General features: G+C 40.2%; 1 long non-coding RNA gene across 1 annotated transcript; it reads left to right on the top strand.

Moving 5' to 3' along the window:
• Positions 1 to 5,997: 5,997 nt before the first annotated feature.
• Positions 5,998 to 26,408, top strand: LOC129069022 (uncharacterized). Its single transcript, XR_008528979.1, has 3 exons — positions 5,998 to 6,056; positions 23,536 to 23,679; positions 26,136 to 26,408. It is a non-coding gene; the product is annotated as an uncharacterized LOC129069022 (long non-coding RNA).
• Positions 26,409 to 27,494: the final 1,086 nt, after the last annotated feature.

Below are 27,494 nucleotides of genomic sequence, written 5' to 3'. Positions count from 1 at the left end.
ATGCTCATCGCCTTCCCCATAACCCTGTGACTCAGTGAGGGCAGATTTTACCATCTTTATTCTACAAAAGCAAAGTGGAAATTCAGACAGGTGAGGTGACTTGCCCAAGGTCACACCGCAAGTGTGTGGCACAGAAAGGATTAGGGCCCCAGTCTCCTGAACTTTGTCCAGGGTGCATCCCCCCCATCACAGTATCTTTCAGTCTCGGTCCAGGTCTGTGACCTCCTCTGCTGGTGACCACATCATCCAGGACATGACCCCTCAGAGAACACCACATGCGATCCTGGATTGTGCACCAAGTCCCAGAACAGGATGTTAGAAGCCCTGGAGGATCAAAAGTGGCAAGCCCAAGGGAAACCTAGGCGTCCTCTGAGGGCCAGGCATTGCTGGCTGCTTGGCTCCCTTTATTCCATTTAATTCCACAAAAGACTTCAGGATCCTCATATGCTCATCTGTGGGTGCAACAGCAAGTCTCAGTGAAAGTGGCTAAGGCTCTGGGGCCAGACAGCTGCTCCCGCCAATCCTGACTCAACCACTTCCCAGGTCTGTGAGCCTGACCAAGTTGCTGCAGCTTCCTGGGCCTCAGTTTCCTCAGCTGGAAGATGGGATAATAAAAACTATCTTCAGCAGCCGGTTGAAAGAATCCAAAATAATATTTGTATGTCACGTTGCTCTCAGTGGTTATCACTAAGGGGCAGGATTACGGGGCACAGGAATGTTTCATAGACTCCGTTGATTGTAAATATTTTATAATAGTCATATATTACTTTGCAAGTAGGAAAGTATGCATAGATGAAGGTCACATATATACATATGAAGGTTACATGCACATAGTAAGCACTCAGTTTAATTGTTTGTTTATGTATTTATTCAACACACATTTAGGGAGCACCTGTTGCCTGCCAGGCCCTGGTTACAAGAACGAGTACCTGGGACCTGAACCCTGCAGAAGTTCCCAGTGTGATTCACTGGGCGAGGGTGGAAATGAAATCCTGTGTGTAGGGGACAGGGCCAGCTGGGGAATGTGAACCTCTAATTGTCAGTTAAGGGTGACAGAGACACAGGGAGAAGCAGGCACCCAGAACAAAGGGTAGGCTTTCTGGATTAGTAGAGCTTGCCGGAGGGCAGACCGGGAAGGTAGTTTCCCACAGCTAGCAGTGATTTTTTTTCCACAGTATTATCAGGAAAAGCGTTCTTTGTTTGAGGATAGCTTACCTAGTGTCAACCTCTGTAGCAGGGAAGTCAGGGCCAAAACATTTAAGTCCCAGCAAGCCCCTCATGGTTGGGAGGGACAACTCTCAGAGAGAGGCTGGATGGTGGCCCAGATGCAGTCTAGCTTCCTACAGATTTAAATGTTAAACCTAAAACCATGAAAATTCAGGAGCAAAATATGGGATAATTTTATAACATGGAATTGAGGAAGGTGTTCCCAACAAACACAAACACAGAAGCCGTGATGTAAAAGATTAATTAATTTAATGAGGAAAAAAATGTAAATTTATGTATTGCAAAACAGTCCAAAACTAAGTTTAAAAACATGACAGATTGGGAGTAATTATTTATAAAATATATGTGATATATACAGTTTAAGCCCAGCACACCTAAAAACAAATGACTTAATAAAAAATAAAGACTACAGATAGGTAAATCACAAAAGAAATGGCTGAGGAACTTAAAAAGATATTTAAAACCCCTGCTATAAAAAATTATGAAAAAATCCAATGAACAAGTATAATGTTTTCACCTACCAGACTGAAAAAATTAAAAAAGTTTGATAACCTGTGTGAGAGTAGAATGTTTGTATTTGTGCACCCTTATATTTTACAAATAGACTTGAAGTTGGGCAACTATCGTGGAGGGTAATTTCACTGTATGTATTAACACCTGAGTTATTTGTTTTCTTCATCAAAAATGTAAGATCCATGAAGGTGGCAAGGAACTTATCTGTGATAATCACTATTATGTTGCCAGTGCCTGCGAGAATTCATGGCATAATACACCTTTGATAAATATTTAACTCACTCAACGAAAGGTCACATTTCATTAGGCACAGAAATTCTGTTCTGGGGAAATCTATCATTAAAAAATACTTTTGGCCCTGTCCGGGTAGCTCAGTTGGTTAGAGCGTTGTCCCAATACACCAAGATTGTGGGTTTGATTCCCAGGCAGGGCACATAGGAGAATCAAGCAACAAATACATAAGTGGAACAACAAGTCAATGTCTCTCTCTCTCTCTAAAAATGAATCAACAAAATTTAAAAAAATGTGCTAAACAACCTTACTTTTAAAAAATACTCCCTCTCTAGCACACCCATGCCATTCTTCACCCTTTCTTTCTCAGGTATGCTTTTCCTCCCTAAGTTCTAAGTTCTAAGGATCCCCACAAACTTGGAACCAGGGCAGTGATGGGCAGCAGCAGCTTGTCCCAAGCTAACCCCTCACCTGTCTCCAAGGTCCCCTTTTTTCTGACTTTTCAGTACTCTAAGGGAAAAAAAAATGCTTTCATGAGCGTACAAAGATATCTCTATAAAAATATTTATTGAAGCCTTATATGAGGTAGTAAAAAGAAAGTTCCAAACAAACGTTCTCCAATAAGGGGATGCATGGAGGAAAAAAAATTCCATATGGAGTACTATGCAGCTAGTAAAAGGAATGCAGTAGAGCTGAACATATGTCTGATATTGCATCAAGTGAAAAAATAAACTGTGTAATAACAGATGGTGGGGAGAGAGAGAACTTCTAGGCTTCACTTCTTTGGTTTTCTTTTTCCTTTATCTATATATGTTTAAATAAAAATTATATGTATTTAAGGTGTATGATACTACGATTTGATAGACATTTTCCTAGTGAAGGGATTACTGCAGTCAAACTAATTAAAATATCTCCTCATATAGTTACCTTTTTGTGTGTGTGTGATGAGTGTACCTGAAATCTACTCTATTAGCATTTTTTAGTGCTCAATATAATAATATTAAGTGTAGTTAATCATTATGTCAGTACATTAGACCTCTTAACTTATTCATCCTACTTTAACTGCAACATTGTACCCTTTGACTAATATCTCCCCATATAAGTGAGATCATAGTATTTTTCTTTCTCTCTCTGGCTTATTTCATTTAGCATAATGTCCTCCAGGTTCATCCATGTTGCCACAAATGGCAGGATTTCTTTCTCATAGAGAAATAGCATCCATTCATCTGTCAATGGATGTTGGATTGTTTTCATATCTCGGCTATTGTGAATGATGCTCCAAAGAACACAGGAGTGCAAATATCTCTTTGTGACCCTGATTTTGTTTCCCCTGGATAAATACCCAGAATTGGGGTTGTTGGATCATGCGTTAGTACTATTTTTAATGTTTTCCATAATGACAGTGACTTTTTTGTTTTGTTTGAAATGTTTATAATGAGCACATATTAGAATGATAACTTTAAAAAGAATAAAGAAGCATAAATGTTATTTTAAAATACAAGACTAAAGAGCTCTGGCAGGGTAGCTCAGTTAGAATGTTGTCCCCACAGCCAGGGTTGAGGGTCGGATCAAGGCACAGATCAAGGCATGTCGGAGCCACATACAGGAGGCAACCAATGAATGCACAGATGAGTGGAGCAACAAAATCCATGTTTCTCTCTCTTTCTTCCCTTCCCCTCCTCTCTCTCTCAAATAAATTAAAAATTTTTTAAATAAATAAATAAAATGAAAGCCCTAAACAGCAATTTTTAGCTGCTGTCTACATCACCAGCACCTATTTTGGTTTTGTTTTTTGGGTTCTTATCCCTTCTCCCTTCTCTTCTTTATTAGCTTTCTCTATTCTTCTTCCTCTTCCTTTTAAATCCACAAGGATTAATTTTTTAAGGACATAAGGACTTTATTGAGTTTGCGCAGCCAGAGTCAAGGTTGTGGCTGCTTCAGCATGCCAACGGGGTATGACGCCGATGACGACGGGCTGTGTATACTTAGAGCTGACTGAGCCCCAGGCTCTGAGCAAAGCACCTTACATACTGTGTCTCCTTTAACCCTAGTAGAGGCTCTCCGAGGCGAGTCCAGTAAATGTGCCTTCCTCATAGGGGCCCTAGAACTTGGTGGTGCCAAACCGCTTGGGTTCAAATCCCAACTCTGCTATCAACTAGTTGTGTGATTTTAGTAACTCTTCACTCTTCTCTGTAAAATTATAGTAATAGCAACTCCCGCCTAGGGTTGTGGACAGGATGAAGTGAATTGTCACGTATCAGGCCTGCAGGGCAGTGCTTGGCACAAATTTATAAATGAGGAAATCGAGGCAAGCCGTCCGGGGCCCACGCCCGCATCCGTGGGCTCGGCTCCAGCGCCGGAGCCTCAGCGCCTGCCGGGTCCTCCCAGGCGGCCGCACTTGGGGAGTCAGTCTTTCCCTTGGACTCGGGGGCAGCATGGGGCTGTGGAGCTGGGAGAATTCCCCTTCCAGATCCTTCCTGTGTTTCTTCAGCTGTTGAGCACAGCCGTTGCCTCCTTAATGAAGCAGGAGACAGCCTTAAAAACTAGAAGCCAGTCCTCCACACTCCAAAATCCTCAGAGTTTTTATGCTGGTTGTAAAATGAATTTGCACAGGACCCCGCGCGGTTGCTCTCGGGGTCCTGCGCTTTGTGTGTGTGGGGGTGGGGGCGGCTCATTTCCTTCTCGGCCCGAGGCGACTGCGGCGCCTTCCTCTAAGCTCCCAGCGCCGGGAAGCAGGCCGCGCCGGGGCTGCGCAGGTCAGGCCCTGACCCGCCTGTTCCCACCCCCAGACCCTGGCCCTGCCGGGACGGCCTGGCGCGGAAAGAAGTGAAAGAGAGCTCCCTCTGCAAAGTTGCTTTGAAAAGCATGCTCTTAAAATAGTTTAATTGTTTTGCTTCAAAAAAATATTTACTACATGCTTATAGAAAAAGAGCAGTTGGGAAATCATTTCTTTGATTTTCTTTTCTTTTTTAAGTGAGGTCACGGAGGGGATGTGGTTAAACTCTGAGGCTTCCTATGGGCTGCCCCAACGCTTACTGCCCCACCCCCACCCCTGACCTCCTCGCTCCTCCACTGCCCCCCCTTCCCACCCCTTCACCAGGTGTGGCCAAGCTCTGGGACCGGGGTCGGGGGGCGGGGGGCGGGGGGCGACGGGCGGGGGGCGGGGGCGTTGGCGGCGGGGCGGTAAAGCCTGCAGCGAGGTAACAGTCACAACAGTCCAGAGGCCACTGGTTGAACTGGAACTGTTCCTATTCTTACCCAAAGGCCTTTTCACACCCAGAGCTTTCCAGGACTGGGGTCCTCCCCCACCCTCTTCTTCCTCCTCATCATTTTGCATAGGGATTTCATTCCTGGGGTTCGTATGTGTGCAGAATCTGTGTGTGCATTGGGGAAAGGAGCGTTGCTTCTAGTCAACTGAAGATAAAGCATAATAAGCCACAAAATCAAAACACATGCACAAAAAGACAGCTTTGAAAGCAATATTTATTCTGGTTTGGCTTTTGCTTGGAAAGGTAACACATGTTGTAGATGGCATGAAATGGAAAACACAAAATGAAAATGAAGCTACTCACCGCGCCAGAGGCCAGCCAACCTTTTTGTGAACAGCCTGTTTCTCCTTTCGGGCTACGGGACACCTGTGACGTTTATTTGCTCCGTGGGCTGGGTACACAGCCCACCTGTCACTTCACACCTATGAGATGAGGGGCCCCTCTCAATCCCTGACCCCCTGCAGGGTGGACCAGGCAGTGGACTTAATGTAACAGGTCTGGGGCGGTTCACCCCGGTGTTGGTGGAGCTAAGGCTGAGCCAGGACCAGAACCAGGACCAGTGCCAGGGCCAGTGTCAGCTTGTGACTCTGCTGTTGTGAACATTAAATTGACCAGATTCCATCTGGACTCCTTGACTCAGTGGAAAGGCTCCCAGAGAGCAGAGCATAGGCCTTGTTTACCTGCAGCTTCCTTTAAAATGTATTTATTCACTCACTTGTTAAAGATTAACTGATCACCCCCTCCGCTCAGGCCCTGGGGCTTCCCAGGCAGTCCAGGGACTCCAGACAACTCTCAGCCCACTGGGGAGAAGGGGAGGTAAGAGACAATGAATGTGACCAAGGGGCACCCTGGGAATGTAGGGACAGGGAGGTGAGAAAGGAGAGAAGAAAGAAGGGCATGTAGCAGAACCCCAGGATATGTGTAGACCATTTGAAAAACAATATGATATATTATAATAGCATTTTCATTTGCATAATCCGAAACAAAGACTTTTTTATTTTTAATGCAAACTATGGTAAGTAAAATGGTCAAGAAACCTAGCCTTGAGTTTATCACAAGCCTCCTCTTATCAGAGATCCCAAGCCTGGTCAGGGTGGGAGGGAGCCAGGCCTTGCCCCTTCTCAGAGGCGAATCAGGAAAGAGTGGTGTGACCTGTTTTTATTTACCTGAATGGGGAGGAGTTAAAAATTTAATACCTGAAGGATCGGGGAGGACCCTCCAGATTAGGAAACAGAGAATCTGGGCCCTGAGGGTCAAAGGGAGAGTTTAGCAAATCTGTGGCCACACAAGGAGCTGGAAGGAGTAGATATTTATTGAGAGGGACAATGGCTGGAGATGAAGCTAGGAGATTGGCACAGCTGACACCTAGGACCCTGAGCCCTTTCTGACCTCTGTCCCCAGGGCAATGGGAAGCTACAGAGAGTATTGGCTAGAGTTCTTTGGTTAAAGGCCACAGAATTCCACTCCAACTATTTTAAGAAAGACCAAGGGTTCTCTTAACAAGAGACAAACAACCAGGCCCAGGGAAGAAGAAGAGGGAGTCACAGCTCTAGGAATTTGTGTGCTAGCTCTAGGGACTAAGGACAGCTTCCTTTACTAGGCTCCCACCATGTGCCAAGAATTGCTCTCAGCCCTTCACATGTATGAGCCTACTTAATCCTCAAGTGGCAAGACCTCAGTTAGTGTGACCTGTTGTTCTGATCCCCATTGTGCAGATGAGGACACCAGGACCCAGTTACATGATTTGTCCAAAGTCACACCGTTTAATGAGTGGTGGAGTTGAAATTAAAATCTAAGCAGTACGCCTCTTGAGCTCACGCCTGAAACTCTACCCTATAAAGCTAACTCCCATGTGCATTGATTCAGCGTTTCTATGCATCTTCGCTCAAGATTAAAATTCATGGGAGAGGGAGCAGGCTCAGTGTGCAACTTGTGCTCATCTAGGGGTGGCCCATGGGGCCAGTTGCTGGCATTGTCAATTCTGCCACACCCATATGGTGGACGCCAGAGGAAAGATGACGCCGTGACTGGAAGAGGTCATGGATAGACAAATAGTCTATTTCTCTGCCATGGAAGGGATTTAAGGAGAGAAATGAGAAATAAGGTCAGATCTGTATTCTAGGAAGATCACTGGCTACCTGGTGGAGATTGTACTAGAGGGTCTTGCGTGGGGGCCAGGATCCCCAGTGGGGACCTTGGTGCAATCATCCTGTAGGAAATGCTGATGTGTATGAAGAAGGGAATGGTTAGGAAGATACAAAGGAAATGATTAATGGAACAGGGAAGTCCAAATGGAGAAGATTCAAGAGTAAACCTATAACTGTGGTTAGAGCAAGTCGGGTGATAGGGGTGCCAGAAGGAGCGGGTATGGTGGGAAGGTATGGACCATGCTGAATTCAAGCTATCTGTGGGCCGTCAAGGCAAGATGCTCAGGTGGCAGCTAGGTGTTTGGGTGAACCGGAGGATTCAAGTCTCTACAGGGCTGCCCCATACTCACAGGGTAACTTTTAGAGCAGAGGCTGACAAAGGTTTTCGTTAAAGGGCTAGATGCTACATGTTTTAGGCTTTGTAGGTCATATGGTCTTTGCTGAGACTACTTAACTCTGTTATTGGGGATAAAAGCAGCCACAGACAATACATGAACAAATGAGCATGACTGTGTCCCAGCAAAACTTTATTGATAGACATGAAATATGAATTTTAAATCATTTCTATGTGTCATAAATTGTATTCTTGTTTAGATTTTTTTCCCATTTAAAAAAGTTAAAACCAGCCCTGGCCAGGTAGCTCAGCTGGTTAGAGTATCGCCCTGATACACCAAGGTAGACCTGACTGTCTATCCCCAGTCAGGGCACATATAAGAAGCAACCAATTAATGCATAAATAAGTGGAACAACAAATTGATGTTTCTCTCTCTCTCTCTCTCTTTCTAATCAATAAGTTAAAAACATTAATAAAAATATTAAAACCATTCTTAGCTTGTCGGGATCATATAAAAACAGGGAGCAGGCCAAGAATTAGGTCTGCAGGCTATTCTTTGCTGATCCTTGTTTTTGTTTTTGTTTTTGTTTTTTAAAGATTTTACTTACTTATTTTTAGAGGTGGGAAGGTGGAGGAGAAAGAGAAGGAGAGAAATCAATGTGTGGTTGCTTCTCGTGTGCCCCATGCTGGGGACCTGGCCCACAACCCAGGTGTATGCCCTAGACTGGGAATCAAACTGGTGACCCTTTGGTTCATAGGCCAGTGCTCAATCTACTCCGCCACACCATCCAGGGCTACTGATCCCTGTTCTGAAGAATCAGGAAAAAGTTGCCTCATTCTCCAGTAAGGAATTTTTTAAGTTAGATGATTATTTCTCAATAATTACAATTATGACAGACATTAAGTCATTCTGTATAAATTACACAAATTAAAAATATTGAAAGTAAAATAATAGAAAATTATCACTGTTTGCAAATACAGGTGGGGTAAAAGTAGGTTTATAGTTGTGAGTACATGAAATAGAGTTTATTATGTATTAATTATTGTATTATTTTCCCTATGAACAACTGTAAACCTGCTTTTTCCCCATGCTGTATATTGCAACTTTTCAATGCTAATCATATTTGATTTTAGAAGTCAAATCAAGTAAGATTTTGTGATCTTAATACATTAATGTCCCATCAAAATCACTTCCTTTTCTGTTTGTAGTTGATTTCAATTGTAAATTTTTACAGAGTTGTATTGTCCCATATTTTTTATAATTCTTCAAATTAGATTTATTGTCTGGATTAGAACACTTTAAAAAGGCCATGATATTCTTGCAGTATCATAATTCTTTCATTTAAGGATGTTATTAGTGGGTCTAGTATAGCAAATTAAAATAAAATAATTTTGAAATTTAATTTTGGTTCTTAGAAATCACAATAAAACGAGTCTTCCTCCTTTTTCATTGCATTTTCTATATGAGTAATGGCATCAATGCTGAAATTCTGTCATTTGGCATCAATAACCTATTTTTCATAAATCTCGCTTCCTTTTTAAAACAAAGAATGCCTTAAGTTTTTCAGTGTTTTTAAGGACATTATATATACTAAATTTTTCATTCCTGTATGATTTATTTATAATATTTTACCTAAACATCATTTCATATTAGCCCTGAGCAAATACGTTTAAAAGCTGAAGTTTGCTAGACTGTTCTTGGCATGACAGAATCTATTGCTTCATCAATATAATTAACAGTTCCTAAAAAGGGTTTTGCATCTACCTTTTGAGTTTTTAGTAACATCATATACACTTGATTTTCTCATTGTCAGTTCAACATTTGAAAATTTGTGTTTAAAAATGTATGTTCAAGCCCTGGTTGGTGTGGTTCAGTGGGCTCACTGTGAACCAAAAGGTCGCTGGTTCAATTCCCAGTCAGGGCACATACCTGGGTTGCAGGCCTGGTCCCCAGCTGGGGTGTGCTAGAGGTAACCGATGGATGTATCTCTTGCACTCTGATGTTTCTCTCCCTCTTCCTCTTCCTTCCTTCCCATCTCTCTGAAAATAAATAATTAAGTAAGATCTTAAAAAAAGAAAAGAAAAAATATATGTTGAAAACACTCCAACCTTTCATCAAAATTAAAATTTTGCTGGGTAGTCCCTGGACAATATTTTTGTTTGTTTCTGGACAATATTTTAAAATTCAGTGCTGTAAAAAAAAAACTTTTTACCACATCATTTTCTATCAAGTTCAAAGAATACACAAAACCAAGATGAAAGATATTCCTAGAATTATTTTTCATGGATCTTTTGTTACAGTCCATTATAGTTTTTCATGTATTTTTGTTGCATTGTCATATTTCTGGCTCTTTTGGTTATTTTTTTCTAGATTCAGTTTTTGTAATATTTTACTGAGAAGGTAAAATCCTTCCCTGATCAAGTTACCTGCTAAACAAAATGCCCCAAGATATCACATATAGAAACATTTGCATTTTGGAAATCAACACATCTAAAATAACTGTTATGTATTCAACATAGCTTCCTCCTGGAATTGTATTTAAAATAAAGGAGTAATACCTAACATTTCTTATTTTATTTAACATGATCTCATTAATTGCATCTATCATTTTAATAATGTCTTTTAGTTTTAGTTTTGTCTTTTAGTCCTTAAACAATGTGTAATATTATTTTGTGTCAATGTTTATATTTTGCATAAATGTTCTGACACAATGATATAAAATCTATGCTATGATTCCTGCCAATAATGAACATTTCCCATTCACACTCATTAACTTTCTTGGATGAACTTAGCTAGATCCTCAGCAAAAAGTGAATCATAAGTATCACATGTTCAAAAATAGCACCCAATATTTTTTCTCATTTTCACATGGATATAATATATTTTTGGAATCAGATTTCAATTTAATTAGTGTGCATTTCACTTTTTTCATGATTATTAGAAATATGCAGTAAATGCTGCCAATCTTTGCTTTCATTCTCATTCTAGTGTTGATTTGATTTTTTTTCTAACCCCTAAGACTTTACAATGTAGGTAAAATATCTTTTGAGGTAGAATAAATAACCAGGATTTAGTATTTCTTTTCTCAATAACTATGAGTATTAAGTTTTAAAAACTTTCCATTTCTTTTGTTATCTGGAAACTTAACATCTCTTTTCAAAAAATTTTATTTATTTATTTATTTCTTCTCCTTCTTCTCCTTCCCCCTTCCCTCATCCTCCTTCTTCCCCCCTCCTCCCCTTCTTCTTCTTTTCTCTCTCTTTCTCTCTCTCTCTGTTGTTGTTTCTTGGAACTTAATATTTCTTACCTGACATAGATAATTTAAACCTGGGTTGCCTTGTTAATACAGCAAGTTATGTGGTCCGGTTCCTGATAGGCAGAAAGTACATTTGGTTTAATGGAGTTTTTGTTTTTGTCTTTTGTTGTTGCCATTTTTTCCAATTTTCTAGTATTTTTTTAAATTTTCTTTCAAAAATTATGTTACTGATTATGCTATTAGAGTTGTCCCCCTTTCTACCCTCCACCCAGCACCTCACTCCCTCAGGCCATTCCCCCACCATTGTTCATGTCCATGGGTCATGCATGTAAGTTCCTTGGCTTCTCCATTTCCTATACTGTATTTTACATCCCCATGGCTATTCTGTAACTACCTATTTGTACTTCTTAATCCCCTCACCTCTTCACCCATTCCCCCACACCGCCCTCCTTTCTGGCTACCATCAAAACCCTCTCCATATCCATGATTCTGTCTCTGTTTTTATGGTTTGCTTAGTTTGTTTTTTACATTCAATTGTTGATAAGTATGTATTTATTGCCATTTTATTGTTCATAATTTTGATCTCCTTTTTCTTAAATAAGTTCCCTCAACATTTCATGTAATAATGGTTTGGTGATGATGAACTCCTTTAGATTTTTTGTTGTCTGGGAAGCTCTTTATCTGCCCTTTGATTCCAAATGATAGCTTTGCTGGGTAAAGCAATCTTGGCCTTAAGTCCCTGCTTCTCATAACTTTGAATATTTTTTGCCAAACCCTTCTAGCCTGCAAAGTTTCTTTTGAGAAATCAGCTGTCAGTCTCATGGGAACTCCCCTCTAGGTAACTAACTTTTTTTCTCTTGCTGCTTTTAAGATTCCCTCTTTATCTTTAACCTTTGGCATTTTAATTATGATGTGTCTTGGAGTGGGCTTCTTCGCATCCATCTTGTTTGGGATTCTCTGTGCTTCCTAGAGTTGTATGTCTATTTCCTTCACCAAATTAGAGAAGTTTTCTTTCATTATCCTTTCAAATAGACTTCTGAGTTCTTGCTCTTTTCCTTCTCCTTCTGGCACTCTATGATGTGAATGTTGGAACACTTGAAGTTGTCCCAGAGGCTGCTAACACTGTCCTCATTTTCTTTGGATTCTTTCTTCTTCTTCTTGTTCTGATTAGTTATTTTTTCTTCCCTTATGTTCCAAATCATTCATTTCATTCTTGACTTCATCCACTCTACTGTTGTTTCCCTGTACATTGTTTTTTATTTCAATTAATGTATCCTTTATTTCTGACTGGATCTTTTTTATGCTGCTGAGGTCCTCACTAAGTTCCTTGAGCATCCTTATAACCAGTGTTTTGAACTCTGCATCTGATAGACTGCTCATCTCCATTTTGTTTAGTTCTTTTTCTGGAGTTTTGATATGTTCTTTCATTTGGTCCATGTTTCTTTGTCTCCTTGTTTTGGCAGCCTCCCTCTGTTTGTTTCTTTGCATTAGGTAGAGCTGCTATGACTCCCTGTCTTGGTAACGTGGCCTAATGTAGTAGGTGTCCTGTGGGGTCCAGCGGCACAGCCTCCCCTGTCACCCAAGCTGGGTCCTCTATGTATGCCCCTTGTGTGAGTTGAGTGAACCCTCCTCTTGTAGTTGAGTCTTGATTGCTGTTGGCAGGTATGTGGGAGGGATTTACCCAGGCCAGTCAGCTGCAAGGACTGGCTGTGACCACTGCCACTACCTCCACCCTCCGTGGAGGATCAGCTCTGCAGGGGCAGGGTGATGGTCCTCTGACATGGTCTGTAGTTGTCCACTGGGTGCATGGGCTCTGTGGTTTCCTGGGTGGTATAGGCCAAGGTCAGTCCCCACCTGTGTTTTGCCTGGGGCCACCCTGCCTGGGCTGTAAAGCAATCTGAGATCCCTGCTACTTGTGCTGGGCTTAGAGCTTCCCAGGTGAAGCAAAGGTGTGAGTTTAGGCTGGCTGCTGCTAGTGCCAGGCCTGGGGCCACTTAGCAAGAGGTAGAGGGGCTGGAGGCTCACTGAAGCCTGAGGTCAGCTATTGCTTGTTTGAGAAGATTTAGGAAGTTATGAGGCATGAGCCAAGACCAGTCATTTACATGGAAAAGTCACAGTTAACAGCTTGGGTGGGCCCGTAAGTTGGGTGGGAGGGTGTCTCAGGGGATCTCCAAGGCACGGCAAACAGTGTGTTAGCCAGGTTGATGGAGTCTCAGATATGGCACCAGCCTGCCAGCTTGTGGTTCTGTTGGGAGGAGGATTCAGAAAAGAGGCAATGGCCTCTGCTTACCTTTCTGTCTGGGATAAAGCTGTCCCTCAGCTCTTGCCCCTCCGCTCTCACCTTGATGACAGACACTTCAGGTTCTCCCTGTATGCCACTGGTGCCTTTAAGCTGCTACTCCGGTGCTGGAGCCCAGAGGGAATGAGTCTTAGTAAGTACATGTGTGAGTTATTTAAGATGAACTTGCTTGGGGCTTCAGAAGTTCCTTCTACTGACTCAACCCTCCCTGGTTTTTTAGCCAGAAGTTACAGGGACTTATCTTCCTAGCACTGAACCTTGGGCTGGGGGGCCCGGTGTGGGGCTGGGACTCCTCGCTCCTGAGATATCCCTGCTGAGTTTTCATCCACAATGTGTGGATGTGGGACCAGCCCATTCTGCATCTGCACCCCTCCTACCAGTCTGGATAGATGTGGTTTCTTCTGTTCTGTACTTGTCAGACATCCATTCAACTTAATTTCTGACAGTCTGAGTGATGGTTTTTCTTTTCTTTTCATTTTTTAAAAAGATTTTCTTTATTTATTTTTAGAGAGGGGAAGGGAGGGAGAAAGAGAGGGAGAGGAACAACAATGTGTGATTGCCTCTCGTGTGCCCCTCACTGGGCACCTGGCCCACAACCCAGACACGTGCCCTAGATTGGGAGTCAAACTGGTGACCCTTCTGTTTGCAGGCTGGCACTCAATACACTGAGCCACACCAGCCAGTTGTTCTATAATTTAGTTGTAATTTTGATGTGGTTGTGCAAGGAGGCATGCTTTGTTTACCTATGCCGCCACCTTGACCAGAAATCCCAGACCTATTATTTCTTGAATTCCCTCAGTTATGGAGTGTCAAAGTCCAAGGTAAACTCATATTCTGCCCAATCAATCCATTAGCATGTGTTAGTGCTTCATTTTTCTAAAACTAGTGCCTCTAAAGTGTTTTCTTCTGGCAATCCATCTCATTTTTCCAGAAACCCAGTCGTCTAGAGGAGTCTCTACGTATAGCTAGCTGGTGGAGCCAAAATGCTTAGGACAGTGTCTGCTTAGATCATTGTAGACAACTACAGATGTTTTGTTTATTTATTAAATTTTTAATTTTTTATTGTTTGTTTAAATTACCATTTAACCCCTTATATCCCTCTCCCCCATATACATTTTTTTAGTGAGTAAAATTTCTTTAATAGCTTTTTGATTTCTTTTCTTCTAAATCTCATGATGTTTTAAACACTATTTTTTCAAGTATCTGGAGAGAAATAATTTCATGATTCAATATTTTATCTTATTTATAACACTTTAAAATATTATCAATGTGCCCTGGCTTGTGTGGCTCAGTGGGTTGAGTGCCAGCCTGTGAACTGAAAGGTTACCAGCTCGATTCCCATTCAGGGAACAGGCCTGGGTTGCGGGCCAGGTCCCCGTTTAGGGGAGTGCAAGAGGCAACCAATTGGTGTATCTCTCACACCTCGACGTTTCTCTCCCTCTTTCTTCTTCCTCTCCTCTCTCTTTAAAAATAAATAAATTTAAAAATATAATAAAATATTATCAATGTTACATGCTAATAAACTTTAATTTTAGTTCTTATTTCTAATGAAATTTCCATAGCAACAAATAAACAATTGATATTGGGTTTCTGGAAAAATGAGATGGATTGCCAGAAGAAAACACTTTAGAGGCACTAGTTTTAGAAAAATGAAGCACTAACACATTGCTAATTGATATAATACAATTAGTGGATCATTATATAATACACTTTAAGTTATATCTAGGTAATTCTTTATAGATTTTTAATGGTAGACTCATGCTAATTATTACATAGTAGTTTGTGTCATAATGAAAGTACTATTAAATTTCATTGGAAACTCAACAGTAACTTCATTGTACAGAAACAGCAGATGGTGCGACTTTTAAAATTATATATATATATATATATTTAGATTTTATTTACTTATTTTTAGAGAGAGAGGAAAGATAAGGAGAAAAAGAGGGGCCTGGGACCAAACCTGCAACCCAGGCATGTACCTTAACCAGGAATAGAACCTGTGAACTTCTGGTTTGTGGGCTGACATCCAACCAACTGAGCCACATTGGTCAGAGGATAAGTATATATCTTATTTGGTCAGAGCAATGATACCAATGGGATTTTTTCCTTTTTCTTCTAAAGGTTATTACTGGTCAATACTGTAGTAAAAACATAGCAGCTCTTGTTTAACTTATTTTAGATGATATTAGAGCAACAAGATTTTTTTATTATTGTCAAGAATGGTGTGATATATGGTGAGTTCGTTAGAAAAAGACACTTCAATATGTGCTTGAACATTGTTGTAATACAAATAACTAATATGGAGGTGACAAAATGATAATAAAACAATTAAACATTTTTTAAATAGCAACGATACTTACTATTTGAATGACGCCCCCTTAGATACCGTGGTGGAGTGTAGTATACAACCTTAACAAGAATACCCAGGGGATCTGCTATGGCAGTGATCAGGTGGAGACAGTGATTAATGCCCTGGGAGGGGACACTAATCTCCGATAAGGGGCATTATTTTATCTTAATCCCTTGACAACTACTGCCAGGAATGGATGGAAAGAGAGATGAGAGGAGGGCTACATATATAGACTCTCTACTCTTATTTTCTCTGACCTGAAGAGCTGAGCCCTATAGGCAAACTGGTCCTTACTGAAGCTTCCTCCTGCCTTAGCTTTCTGAAATGCAGCACTGCCTTGGTTCATCTATTCCCTCTTAAAACTTTGAAGTTGCTTTTCTTCCTACCTTTCTCAAGACCATAATGATATACCTTTGGATCGCTTCTCTAGTATTTCTCCCTATACCATCTTGTCATTGATTCATTCATTCATTCAATAAGCATACCAGGCCTGTGCTAGACGGGAGATTTGAAGACGGACCGGTCATAGTCCCTGGTCTCTGAGCCTAGTGGAAGACACAGTCAGATAAACTTAGTATATTTCAGACCACGTTCTAAGTACTTTACATGGGTTATCTCACTTAACCCTTGCAACACACTCAGTAGTGGATTGGAGGAAAGAATGTGGGTAAAGGAGGTTCAATAACCTGAGATTTCTGGACTAAATGGATGAAACAGAGGGAAGTCTAGGATGATTTTTCTTGGCAACTGGGTAAACAGTGGTGCCACTTACAGACAGAGTGATAAACAGGTTTGTGGAGGAGGAGCAAAATGATGAGTAAAGGTCTAGACAAAGTGGGTTATTATCTTTGGAATATCCATGTGGAAAAGTCTAATAAACATTTGGTGACGATGAGAGAAATCTGCACTAAACACTTAAATTTGATCATAATTAGCATATAAGCTCCATAAACAGAATCATCCAAGGAAAGACTGATAAAGAAAATTCAGAATTAAAAACATGGATAACAGCAACACAAAGTATCCAGGTTATATCTTCCAAGATTCTTTCAGTTGTAAATAATAGAAACACCAATGAAACTGACTTAAGGAAAAACAAAACAAAAAAGAATTTCTTGACTCAAGAGGACTGGTTTTTGGGAATGGCTAGAACCATGGCCTCGGTGTCCTCAGGCTGCCACCATGCCTTGGCTTCATTTTCCTCTGGGTTGGCTTTCTTCACAGGAAGGCTCTTCCTACAACTCAGCAAAGATGACAATAAGCCGATCCAGGCTTATACCCTAACAGTTTAGCAAAGTCCATAGGACGGACACAGTCTGGCTGGGTAGTTCCAGCAAAATTCCTAGGGGTAGTTCTCATTGGTCCATATTGAGTCACTGGACATTTCCTGAGCCTTGACTATTTGGCCAGACGTGGGCCATAAGCGTACTCCTGTGTTGGGGGTGAGATCAGTGCCCTCTGAGCCAAGGTGGACGGAAGGGTAGTTCCTCACAGGAAAAGGGAGCCTCTCTTAGCAGTCGAAGGGGGAGATGAGCCTGGGTAAGCAAAAGCCACCAATGCCCATTACACAGACAATGGATCTATGCCCAGGAAGGAGAAAGAAGTGAGTCAAGGAGTAGAAAGTGTACCCCGCAAGAGGTGGTATTACTGGAAGTAAGGAGAGAAAAAATTGTATTTCTTTTTTTAAATTTTCTCTTTCTTTCTTTTTTTTTCTGGGAAGAAAAAGTTTTAAGTAGGCCATAGTCATCAAGGTCAAATGAGAGGTCAGGGAGAATGAGGACTGAGCCATGTTTCCTGGATTTAGCATTGAGAGATTTTTAGTTGGAGTGATGACAACAAAATAAGATTTCAACGCTTGAAGAATGAATAAAAGACAGAGAAGGGGAATCTTGATGCAGACAACTGTTTCAAGTATTTTGGCTGCAAAGGGGAAGAGAGAGATAAGGCAGTAGCCAATGGGATCTGTCTTAAGCCTGTTGAAAATGAAGAGCTAGGAATATTATCACATCTCTCATTTATTGAGCACTTGCTAAATGCCCAACATTTTGCTCTATTTGAGCATAACACTTTGGCCGATGTGTTTTGACTTTGGATGGGAATTCGTTAAAGAAATGGTCCGGATGGAGAGAGTGGCAATCTCAAAGTCTGCACCCACGTACATGCTTCCATCAGCTACATAGATGAATTTTCTTTGTTTGTGTCTAAAGTCAATCTCTCCTCTGCGTGACTAGACCCGAGACTGTTGCTCTAGTGAGTTTCTCTCTCTCCTACATCATCAGCCTTTGCTCTCTACTAGATCATTCTTATCAGTTTACACACTGTCATGTCTTACATTTTAAGAGAAAGTTTCCACTAGTTACAGTTTCTCTGAAGCCAGTCTCTTCCAAAGAGTTGTGTCTGTTCACTGTCTCTAATTTCTCTCCTCTCATTCTGTTTTAATCCTATTCCAACTTGGGTTTTGTCCCTAGCATTCCACTGAACCTGCTCTCGTTAATTAAGGTCACCGAGGACATCAACTTTGTTAAAGTTAGTGGTTACATTTCATTCTTCCTCTAGTTTGGCATGTATGCTCACTCCTTCTTGATTCACTTTCCTCTCCTGGTGTCCAGGACCCCACATCATCTGGGGTACCTCCCATTTTGTGGGTCCCTTCCCTTTTCTCTGACCTCTTAAAGTTGGAGTGCTCCACGGCTCACGGCTCGAGCTTGTTCTTTTTCTTGTCTACTTTCACTCCCTTCCTAATCTCACCCACGTGCATGATGTAATGATCATTTGCATGCCATCAACTTCCAAATTTATCCTTCTAGCCAGGCCTCTTTCTTGAACTCCAAATTTACTTCTCTGTCTAGTCACCAATACTGCTTGAATCTGCTTGAGTGATGAATAAGCATCTCAAATTTAAAATTCACACAGAACTCCTAATCTCTCCCTCCCCAACCCCCTCACCTTCCTCGTTCCATAAACTTCCGCACCAAAATGAGAAGAGCTTTCCAGTACTCAGGCCTCAGAATCCTCAAGTCATCGAAGTCAGTGGTCCTCAACCTTTTTGGCACCAGGGATCAGCTTCGTGGGAGACCATTCTTCCACGGCCCAGGGCGGGGGCATGATTTGGGGATGATTCAAGTGCATTATATTCAAGCTCCCCCCGTGCTGTGCGGCCCCGTTCCGAACAGACCTGGACCGACACCAGTCCGTGGCCTGGAAGCTGGGGACCCCTGATCTTAGTGGCAGACCGAGGCTGGGTGTGGAGCGTGGGACGGACAGTGGGGAGGGAGTATTTTATAACTTTTTAGACGTTGTTTAAAATTGTTGGTGCATGATGATAATAGTCAGCAGACTAATATCTTAGTCCACTTTATTATGACTTAAAAATTCTCTACAGATAAGGCATGCCCTTCCTTACTCTTTATTGCCTAAATCCAGAGGCCTGTCTCGTCCCCATGACCACCACCTTAGTACTCTATCTTCTTTTATTTCTTTCACTCCTCCATGCCCCCCACCTCATTCCTTTATTTAGTAAATCCTATTAACTCTACCTTTAAAAGAAAATCCAGACTCCAGCCTCTTACCACCTCCACAGACGACCGCTCACACTTTTGTCTGAGCCCCAACCATGTCTTTTTCAGGTTTGCTGTAAACAGCCTCCAAGGAGGTGTCTACGCTTCTACACTTGCCCCACTGTGGCTATTCCTGACACAAGAGCCAGAGTGTTGTTTTTGTTTTTGTTTTTTTTGTTTTTTTTTAGAAATATGGGTCACATTGTGTGGAGACCCTGCTCAATATCCTGCAATGGCTCCTCACCTCAGCCTTCACGGTGACTCCTGAGGCCCTACACGGTCAGCCCAGTCCTAGAGATCTGACCTCCTCTCCTATTCTTTCTTCTCTGTTTTGCTCTTTCTAGCCTCCCACCCCAGGGCCTTTGCAAGAGCTGTCCCTATTTTCTGGACTACTCTTCCCCCAGGTGTCAGCCTGGCGAACTCCCTCCAGTGTTTGTTCACATGTCGTCTTCTGGAGGAGGCCGACCTGCCCTGACCACCCTCTTTAAACACTGGAATCTGCGCTGCCCTCCCCCAGCCCAACACACTTGAGTCCTCTTACCTTAATCTGTGTTTGGTTTTTCCTTTATCTTGAGCACTAGTATTCTCTAATGTACTACATAACTTACTATATTTACTACATAATGTTTTTCTCTCCATACTAGAATGTAAGCTCCCTTGGGGACAAAACTCTTTTTTTATTCACTGACGCATCCCAAAGGTATAGTGACCATACACATTTATCATATGCTGTTTTCTGGGACGTGTTGAGTATAAACCAAGACTTCTCCCCAGCAAACAGGCATATATATGGTCGTTCTACCTAAAGGCCCAGACAGAGTCAAAAGTTTCACTTGCTTATTGGGACAACTTGGAAAAGATCCAAACACACCCTTGGCAGCAGAGCTCTTGCCTTGCAGATTTTCGCGTCACACTTCTCACTTCTTTGTTTTCATTCTGGCTGCTTTCTGATGCAGTCTCCCCACTGCGGCCTGAATGGCATCTCTCTTTCCCCCAGTTCCATCCTCTTCTCTCCCTTCCCTTTAAGGACAATCATTTCATATATATCCTTGGAATTATAATTACATATATTGTAAATTCAAACAATATTTTAATAATAATATTTTTGTGTGTTTGAGTTTAATTTCTGAAAATAGGACTGTGTTTCTCACTTTAAATTTTTTCCATAACAGCCCTGGCTGGTGTGACTCAGTGGATTGAGTACCGGCCTGCGAACAGAAAGTTTGCCTGTTCGATTCTCAGTCAGGGCACATGCCTGGGTTGCAGACCAGTCCCCAGCTGGGGGCGTGTGAGAGGCGACCGATCCATGTATCTCTCACACATCGATGTTTCTCTCCTTCTCCTTTGCCCTCCCTTCCCCTCTATCTAAAAAATAAATAAAGAAAGAAAGAAAATCTTTAAAATTTGTTCCCCATAACAATATATTTTAAAGATCCGCTCATACAGAGAACAGATTGACAGCAGTCAGAGGGGAGCGGGGCTGGCTGGCTGGGTGAAATAGGCGAAGGGAGTAAGCGGAAAAACAAAAACAAAGCTCACTGAGATGAAACAGTGTGATGATTACCCGAGGGAAGGGGGGTGGGGCAAGTGGAGGAGGGTAAAAGAGGGTTAAATGGTGGCGGAAGGAAACTAGATTTGGAGGGTGAGCACGATGAAACATGCAGATGATGCAGTGCAGAATTGTACACTTGAAACCTATATAATTTTATTGACCAATGTAAGGCCAATAAATTCAATAAAAAAATGAATGAAGATCCATTCATGGTGCTGTGTGTATGGAGGCACAGCCCTCCACGGACGGCATCCACCGCGTTTCATCTTCTCACATCCCCAGGACTGGACACCTGGTAGCTAATGGTGTCTGTGGCCACACACAAGGCCATGATAAGCATCCTTGTACGATGTGCAGACCCTGGTAAACATTTCTTTGGAATATAAAATAGAGGTAAATTGCTGCATCGTGGGATCGTCTTAATCCTAATCTGGTCAAATTCAGATATATTAATCCCTAAAATGGCTGCAGTGCCCGAGCAATCCTATATGCCTCTCTCTTTGACAACATTCAGATTATTTGGCTTTTTACTATTTGCTACTGTAATAGTATGAGGTGGTATCTCACCATGGCTCTAATTTGCATTTTTCAGATGACTAATAAGCCTGAACATCTCTTCATATGCTTGTGAGCCTTTTGCTTTTCCTTTTCTGTAACTTGCCTGCTCATATATCCTTTGCCAATGTTGATTGGCAGGCATTTCTTGTTTTTTTAGTCATTGTCAGTTTTAGTCATTCTCAGTCATCACAAATATTTTCTTACACTCTGTCTTCTGCCTTTTAACTTTGTCTATATCATCTTTGAATAGAAATACTCTACTTTAATGTTATCAAAAGAGTTTGTGTGTTTTTTTAAAAAAAGATTTTATTTATTAATTTGAAAAGATTTTATTTATTTACTTTTAGAGAGAGAGGAAGGGAGGGAGAAAAAGAGGCAGAGAAACATCCTCTTGCATGTGGGATCTGGCCTGAAACCCAGGCATGTGCCCTGCCCGAGAACCGAACTGATGACCTTTTGATCCACAGGACAATGCCGAATCCACTGAGCCACACCAGTCAGGGCATGTTTCTTATTTTTTAAAATTATTCTTTCTAGTCAGTTATTGCTGGTAGAGAGAAATTACATTGATATTGATAGGCTAATACTCAGCAACCTTGCAGAGCTCTTTAATAAATTCTAATAGTTTTTCCTGATGATTCTGTTGGCTTTTTTAGACAGATGATTATGTCATATGCAAGTAGTGGTAATTTCATCTCTTTGCTTTGAATCTTCACCCCTCTTAAGTCTTTTTTCTTTCTTAATAGGCTTGGCCAGACCTCCAGTAATGTGGTAAACAATAGCAGTGACCGGACATCCTAGTTTTGTTCCCATTCTAAAAGGAACACACTAAAAAGCCTCAATTAAGTGGAATATTTGCTGTTGATTTTTGGTATAAAATCTTGACCAAGTTAAGGATAGTCCCTTCTATTCTTACTTTGCTGAGTTTAAAAAGTATTAGAATAATAAGGCAAACTTTATAAACTACTCCCCCCCAACATCTGTTGAGATAATCTATTTCATCATTAATATATTAACACTTACTATGTATCAATCACATAAAGTTCTAAGTACTTTATAATATTATTACATTTAATCATCGCAACAACCCTATGAGATGGGTACTGTTATTATACCCATTTTTCCTATGGAGAAACTGAGGCATATGGAGGTTAGATGATTTGCTCAATGTCACTCAGGAAGTGATGGAACATAGGATGTAACAGGCAGCCTGGTTTCAGAGTCCACACTCATTTTGTTGTTGTTGTTTGTTGTTTTAGAGAATTTTTATGAGTTTATTTGAATCAAACTGACAACGATTCCTGGTAGTAAGATCTCAAATGTCCCCACTTTTTTTTTTAATCTGCACCTGAGAACATTTTTTTCATGACTTTTAGAGAGAGAGAAAAAGAGAAGAAAGGGAGAGAGAGAAACATCAATGCAAGAGGGAAGCATTGAGTAGTTGTCTACTGTAGGTGCCTTGACCGGGGATTGAACCTGCAAGCTTTCTGATATGGGACAATGTTCCAACCAAGTGAGCCACACTGACGAGGGCCTCATACTCTTAATTACTACATTATATTATTTGACTTTGATTTGGTTACCTAATATTTTATTTATGCATTTGTGTTTTCATTTACAAATGAAAATAGCTTTTCCTCTTCCTTTATTAGATTACGTTAAACTTTTTACAAGTTGAGATATAATTCACATACTATAATATTCAACCTTGTAAAGTATACATTTCAGTGTGTTTTAGTATAGTCACAAATCTGTGCAGCCATTACCACTATCTATCTAATTCTAGTTTTTTACCAGCTCAGAGAGAACCCTTGAACTCATTAACAGTTATTCCCTATTCTTTTTTTCCATCCCCTGGTAACTTCTCACCTGCTTTCTCTTTTTATGGATTTGCCTAGTAAACAATTCATATAAATGGAATCCTATAATATTTGACTTTCTGTGGCTTCTTTTATCTAACACAGTGTTTTCAAGGTCATCTACATTGTATCTGCATTCATTTTATGGTTGAATCATATTCCATTGTATGGATATGACGCATTTTGTTCATTCAGTCATCACATGATGAGCACTTGGGTTTTTTCCACTCTGTGGCTATTAATAATATCACTATGAACATTTGTGTGTGAGTTTTTATGTGGACATATGTTTTCAGCTCTATTGGGTATGTTCCTAGGAGAGGAATCGATGGTCACGTGGTATGCTGTGTTTAATTTTTTGAAGAACTTACCTTTCCCGCAGATTGGAATCAAGATTATACATGTGCTTCCACTTTCTACTAAAATAGCAAAATGGTCTGGGCTGTTGCTTCCTCCCCAAGTGCCGTCCCCCTCACTAAGAAACTTCAACTGAAACAGATCCAGAAGGAAAGGAACCAAAAGGGCAGTAAGTAGCCCCCCGGGAAGACTATTTTTAATTGGTTTGTATACACACACACATGCAGCCTGAGAGAGAGGGTAGCCTGCAGGGCTATGAAAGGATGAATTAGTAAAAGGCAGTTTAAGTTCTGTTCTTGTCTCCCCTCCAGCACCACCTCGGTTCCATTGTTCCCCGGCCACGTGCTACAGAAATCTGGATTCATGGCCCAGGCCTGTGACAGTGGGTCAAATGAAGATAGTGGGGAAAAGAAAAAGAAAAAGATGGTGGGAAACAGACAGTGTCTGAGCAGCCTTGAGCATTGACTCCTCCATTCCCACCCATTTGACCTCCCATATGCAGTTGCAGTTTGTTTCTCAGAGGTTTGAAGGGAAAGCCAAACAGGCTTTGTGATGTTTAATGGGACTGACTGAGTGTGGAGCGAACCTTTCACCCTTCTCCCTTTCTCAGGAAGCACTTCCAGGAAGCAGAGTCAAAAACTCCAGGAGAATATGAGCTGATAGGGCAAATTAAGAAGATATCCTATGAATGTAACTACCTCAAAAGAAAAAACAAACAACAAATGACAAGCCAGACTGTCCATATTATCAGAAGCAGAGGTCTTAAAAACAAAGGGCACAAAGATTTAACATAAAAAAGTAAATATACTAAAGAGACAAGAAAAGTCTTAACAATATGAAAAATAAACAAGAAATAACAGTAATAAAATAGAACCAAGTGAAAATACTGGCCAAGGAAAAATACATGATAGATGAAGTAAAGGACATTATAAATGACGTAAGTGGTTGATGGATATAGCTGAAGGGTGAGTGATTGAGATTTAAGATCAGATTTGAGGAAGACTCCAAAAAGGAAGGAAGAAAGGATAGAGTAAAGGAAAATGGAAAAAGAGATATTATAAAACATGGAGGAAAGAAGCAGAAGTGCCAACATTTGTAATTCAGGAATATTAAAGAAAAAATATTTTTAAAGAAAGGACTTTTCAACATTAAATAAAATGAAAGACATCAGATGGAAAGGGCTTGTGAAGTGTCAAAAAGAAACTTTAAAAATCTTAAATAAATTTTAGTAAAATTTAAGAATATTATTCCAAATGAGGAAATCAGAAAAAAACCCCAGAGAATTTACAAAGGGATAAATAGGATTGAAATTGTACTTTTCAACCATAACACTACAATAGTATTGTGCTAAATATATTATGGTAGATAAAATAGATACAAAGTGACAATAGAATAAATCTTTTAAGGGGTTAAAGGAACATAATTTTGAACTACTCAAATAATAATTCAAATGTGAACATGGAATAATAAAAATAGTCTCAGGCGTGCAAACTATTGCCACAAAAAAGACTCACATAGAAAATGTTCTTGGGGAGAATTCAAGAAGAAAAACAAATTAGAGAGATGCTGTAAGAGATAAGTGAAGTTATCAAAACTTTTGGAAATGTTTGCTGTAGTCTTAAAACAACAAAACAAAACAAAAACCAAATACCTTTTTTTCCCCAAAAAAGAAAAAATTATTTTCATAACAACCCAGAATTAAAGTTTCAGACAATATCTTATTTTTTTAATTTATTTTTTCAAATACATTTGTCTTTGCCTTCCCCCTCAGACAATATCTTATGATGAGTGAAGAGGTGCCAAGAAACATAAAAGTATGTTACAGTTCCATCTTTTTAAAAAAATTTTAAAAATTGATTTTAGGGAGAGGAAGGGAGTGAGAGAGACAGAGAAAGAGAAATAGTGATTTGTTGTTCCACCTATTTATACATTCATTGATTGATTCTTGTATGTGCCCTCACCAGGGATTGAACCCATAACTTTGACATATTGGGACAACGCTCTACCAACTGAGCTAATGGGCCAGGGCTGAAAGTTCTCATCTTATTAGAGGAACAATATAGATGTCAGATTTAAAAAGAAAGAAGGGAAAACAAAGAAAAAACAGGTTAAATTAAATAAAACATTTATTTAATAATATAGGTAGAAATGTCTAAATATATTAATAATTGCAATAAATTTAAAAGGACAAAACTCATCAGTTAAAAGTTAGGGTCTGCCAGATTGGACTTAAATAAAAAAAAAGACCTTTCCAAAAAGAGAGAGAGGCCCTGGCTGAGTAGTTCAGTTGGTTGGAGCATTGTTCTGGTAGCCTCATTTTCATGGCGACATCAGATTAACCAAAAGTTAATCTGGTTATAGAGTAATCTTGTATAGATAAATTTATATCAGAAGAAAAATAGACTTTAAGATAAAAACATCATCAGGGATAAAAAAAAAAAAGAGAGATCACCATATAGTGGTGTTTCAGTTTACCAAGAAGATGTAAAAATCCTAAACATATATGTTCCTAATAAAATAGCATAAACAAAACCAAAAATACAACTATATGGAGAAGTTGTTAAATCCACCTTCATATAAGAGTGTTTCTTTTTTTAAAAAAAGGTTTTATTTATTTGTTTTCAGAGAGAGGGGAATGGAGAGAGAAAGAGGGGAAGAGAAACATCAATGTGCAGGAGAAACATCAGTCAGTTGCCTCTTGCACATCCCCAACTGAGGACTTGGCCCACAACCCAGGCACGTGCCCTGACTGGGAATAGAACCAGCGACCTTTCAGTTGGCAGCCTGGCACTCAGCCACACCAGCCAGGGAAGATTCGATAGATTTTTAATCAAAATCAGACTGTACTGGATTGACAAGTTGATTCTGAAAAATATATGTAAAAAGAGAAAACCAAAAATAGCCACAAATTTTACTTTTAAAATTATAATATATATTTGAAATTTCTGCATTAAAAAGATTTTTAGAACCTTGACTGTTCCTGGTCTTTTATTCTTACTATAGTATTCAATAATATAGAACTACCATATACTTGTCTCTCAACTTCAACAATTATCTATTCCTGTACTATTTTGTTTCATTTATACCCTCTTATACATCCCCCACCCTAGATTATTTTGAATCAGATCCCAGACATTACATCATTTTATCCTAAATAGGGAACTCACGCTAAATGTTTTGACAACATAGCTCCAAGAAGAATCTTTTAGCTCTCCAGTTAGGTTATTCATATGTTCCACTAAAATAAAACAAAAGTGGAAGTTAGATTGTGTTTCCCTTAAATTTATTTTAAAATGTTCTTCTAATCCTGCCAGTTTAATAATTCAATTAAAATTTAGAAATAAATGCAAAAAAAATGAGTTATTTAACCTTTCCTTTTAAACAATCCAGAATAAAAGGGTTAACTCAAATAAATAATCAGGCAAATGGACTGTGGAAGTGATATCTCTCAGACATGGTGTGTTGAATTTTAGCCTCAGGTTTTGCTAAGTAATTATCATAGTTATGGGAAGTTTTGGTCCATGATAAATTTTAACTCCCACATATGTTCAATTTTGTTACATGCAGATTATTATTCTTCAGAAGAATAACACATTACACACTCTGGATATAATCTGATTCAAAGTGAGGTTTTTCCAGGAGCTACCTATAGGAAGTAGTCAGGGATGCACCAGTCAAATGATGCTGGGTGCTCAGTCAAACTAAAAGAAGGAAGTTTCATCCACTTCCATGGTAGCAACTTTGTCCCTGCAGTGACTACCGTGATAACAGTAATTAGATACTCTGCAAATGGTAGCCACATTTTGATGGTGATATCAGTTATATTCTTTCAGATTGATAACCACAAAAAAGCAGTGGGAGGCCATTGATAAGGTTAATGTTGGAGAAATGTCTCATTCAAATGTGTGATCACATGGAGAAATAATCCGCTTTAATTTTATCATCTGAATAGACTATAAAAGCCTAGGTATTAGCAAATAGATC

This window comes from Pteronotus mesoamericanus, unplaced genomic scaffold (genome assembly GCF_021234165.1).
Source record: "Pteronotus mesoamericanus isolate MK-2021 breed Mesoamerican mustached bat unplaced genomic scaffold, CSHL_Meso_final contig_221, whole genome shotgun sequence".
NCBI lineage: Eukaryota > Metazoa > Chordata > Mammalia > Chiroptera > Mormoopidae > Pteronotus > Pteronotus mesoamericanus.
This window is presented reverse-complemented; position numbering and strand designations above follow the sequence as displayed.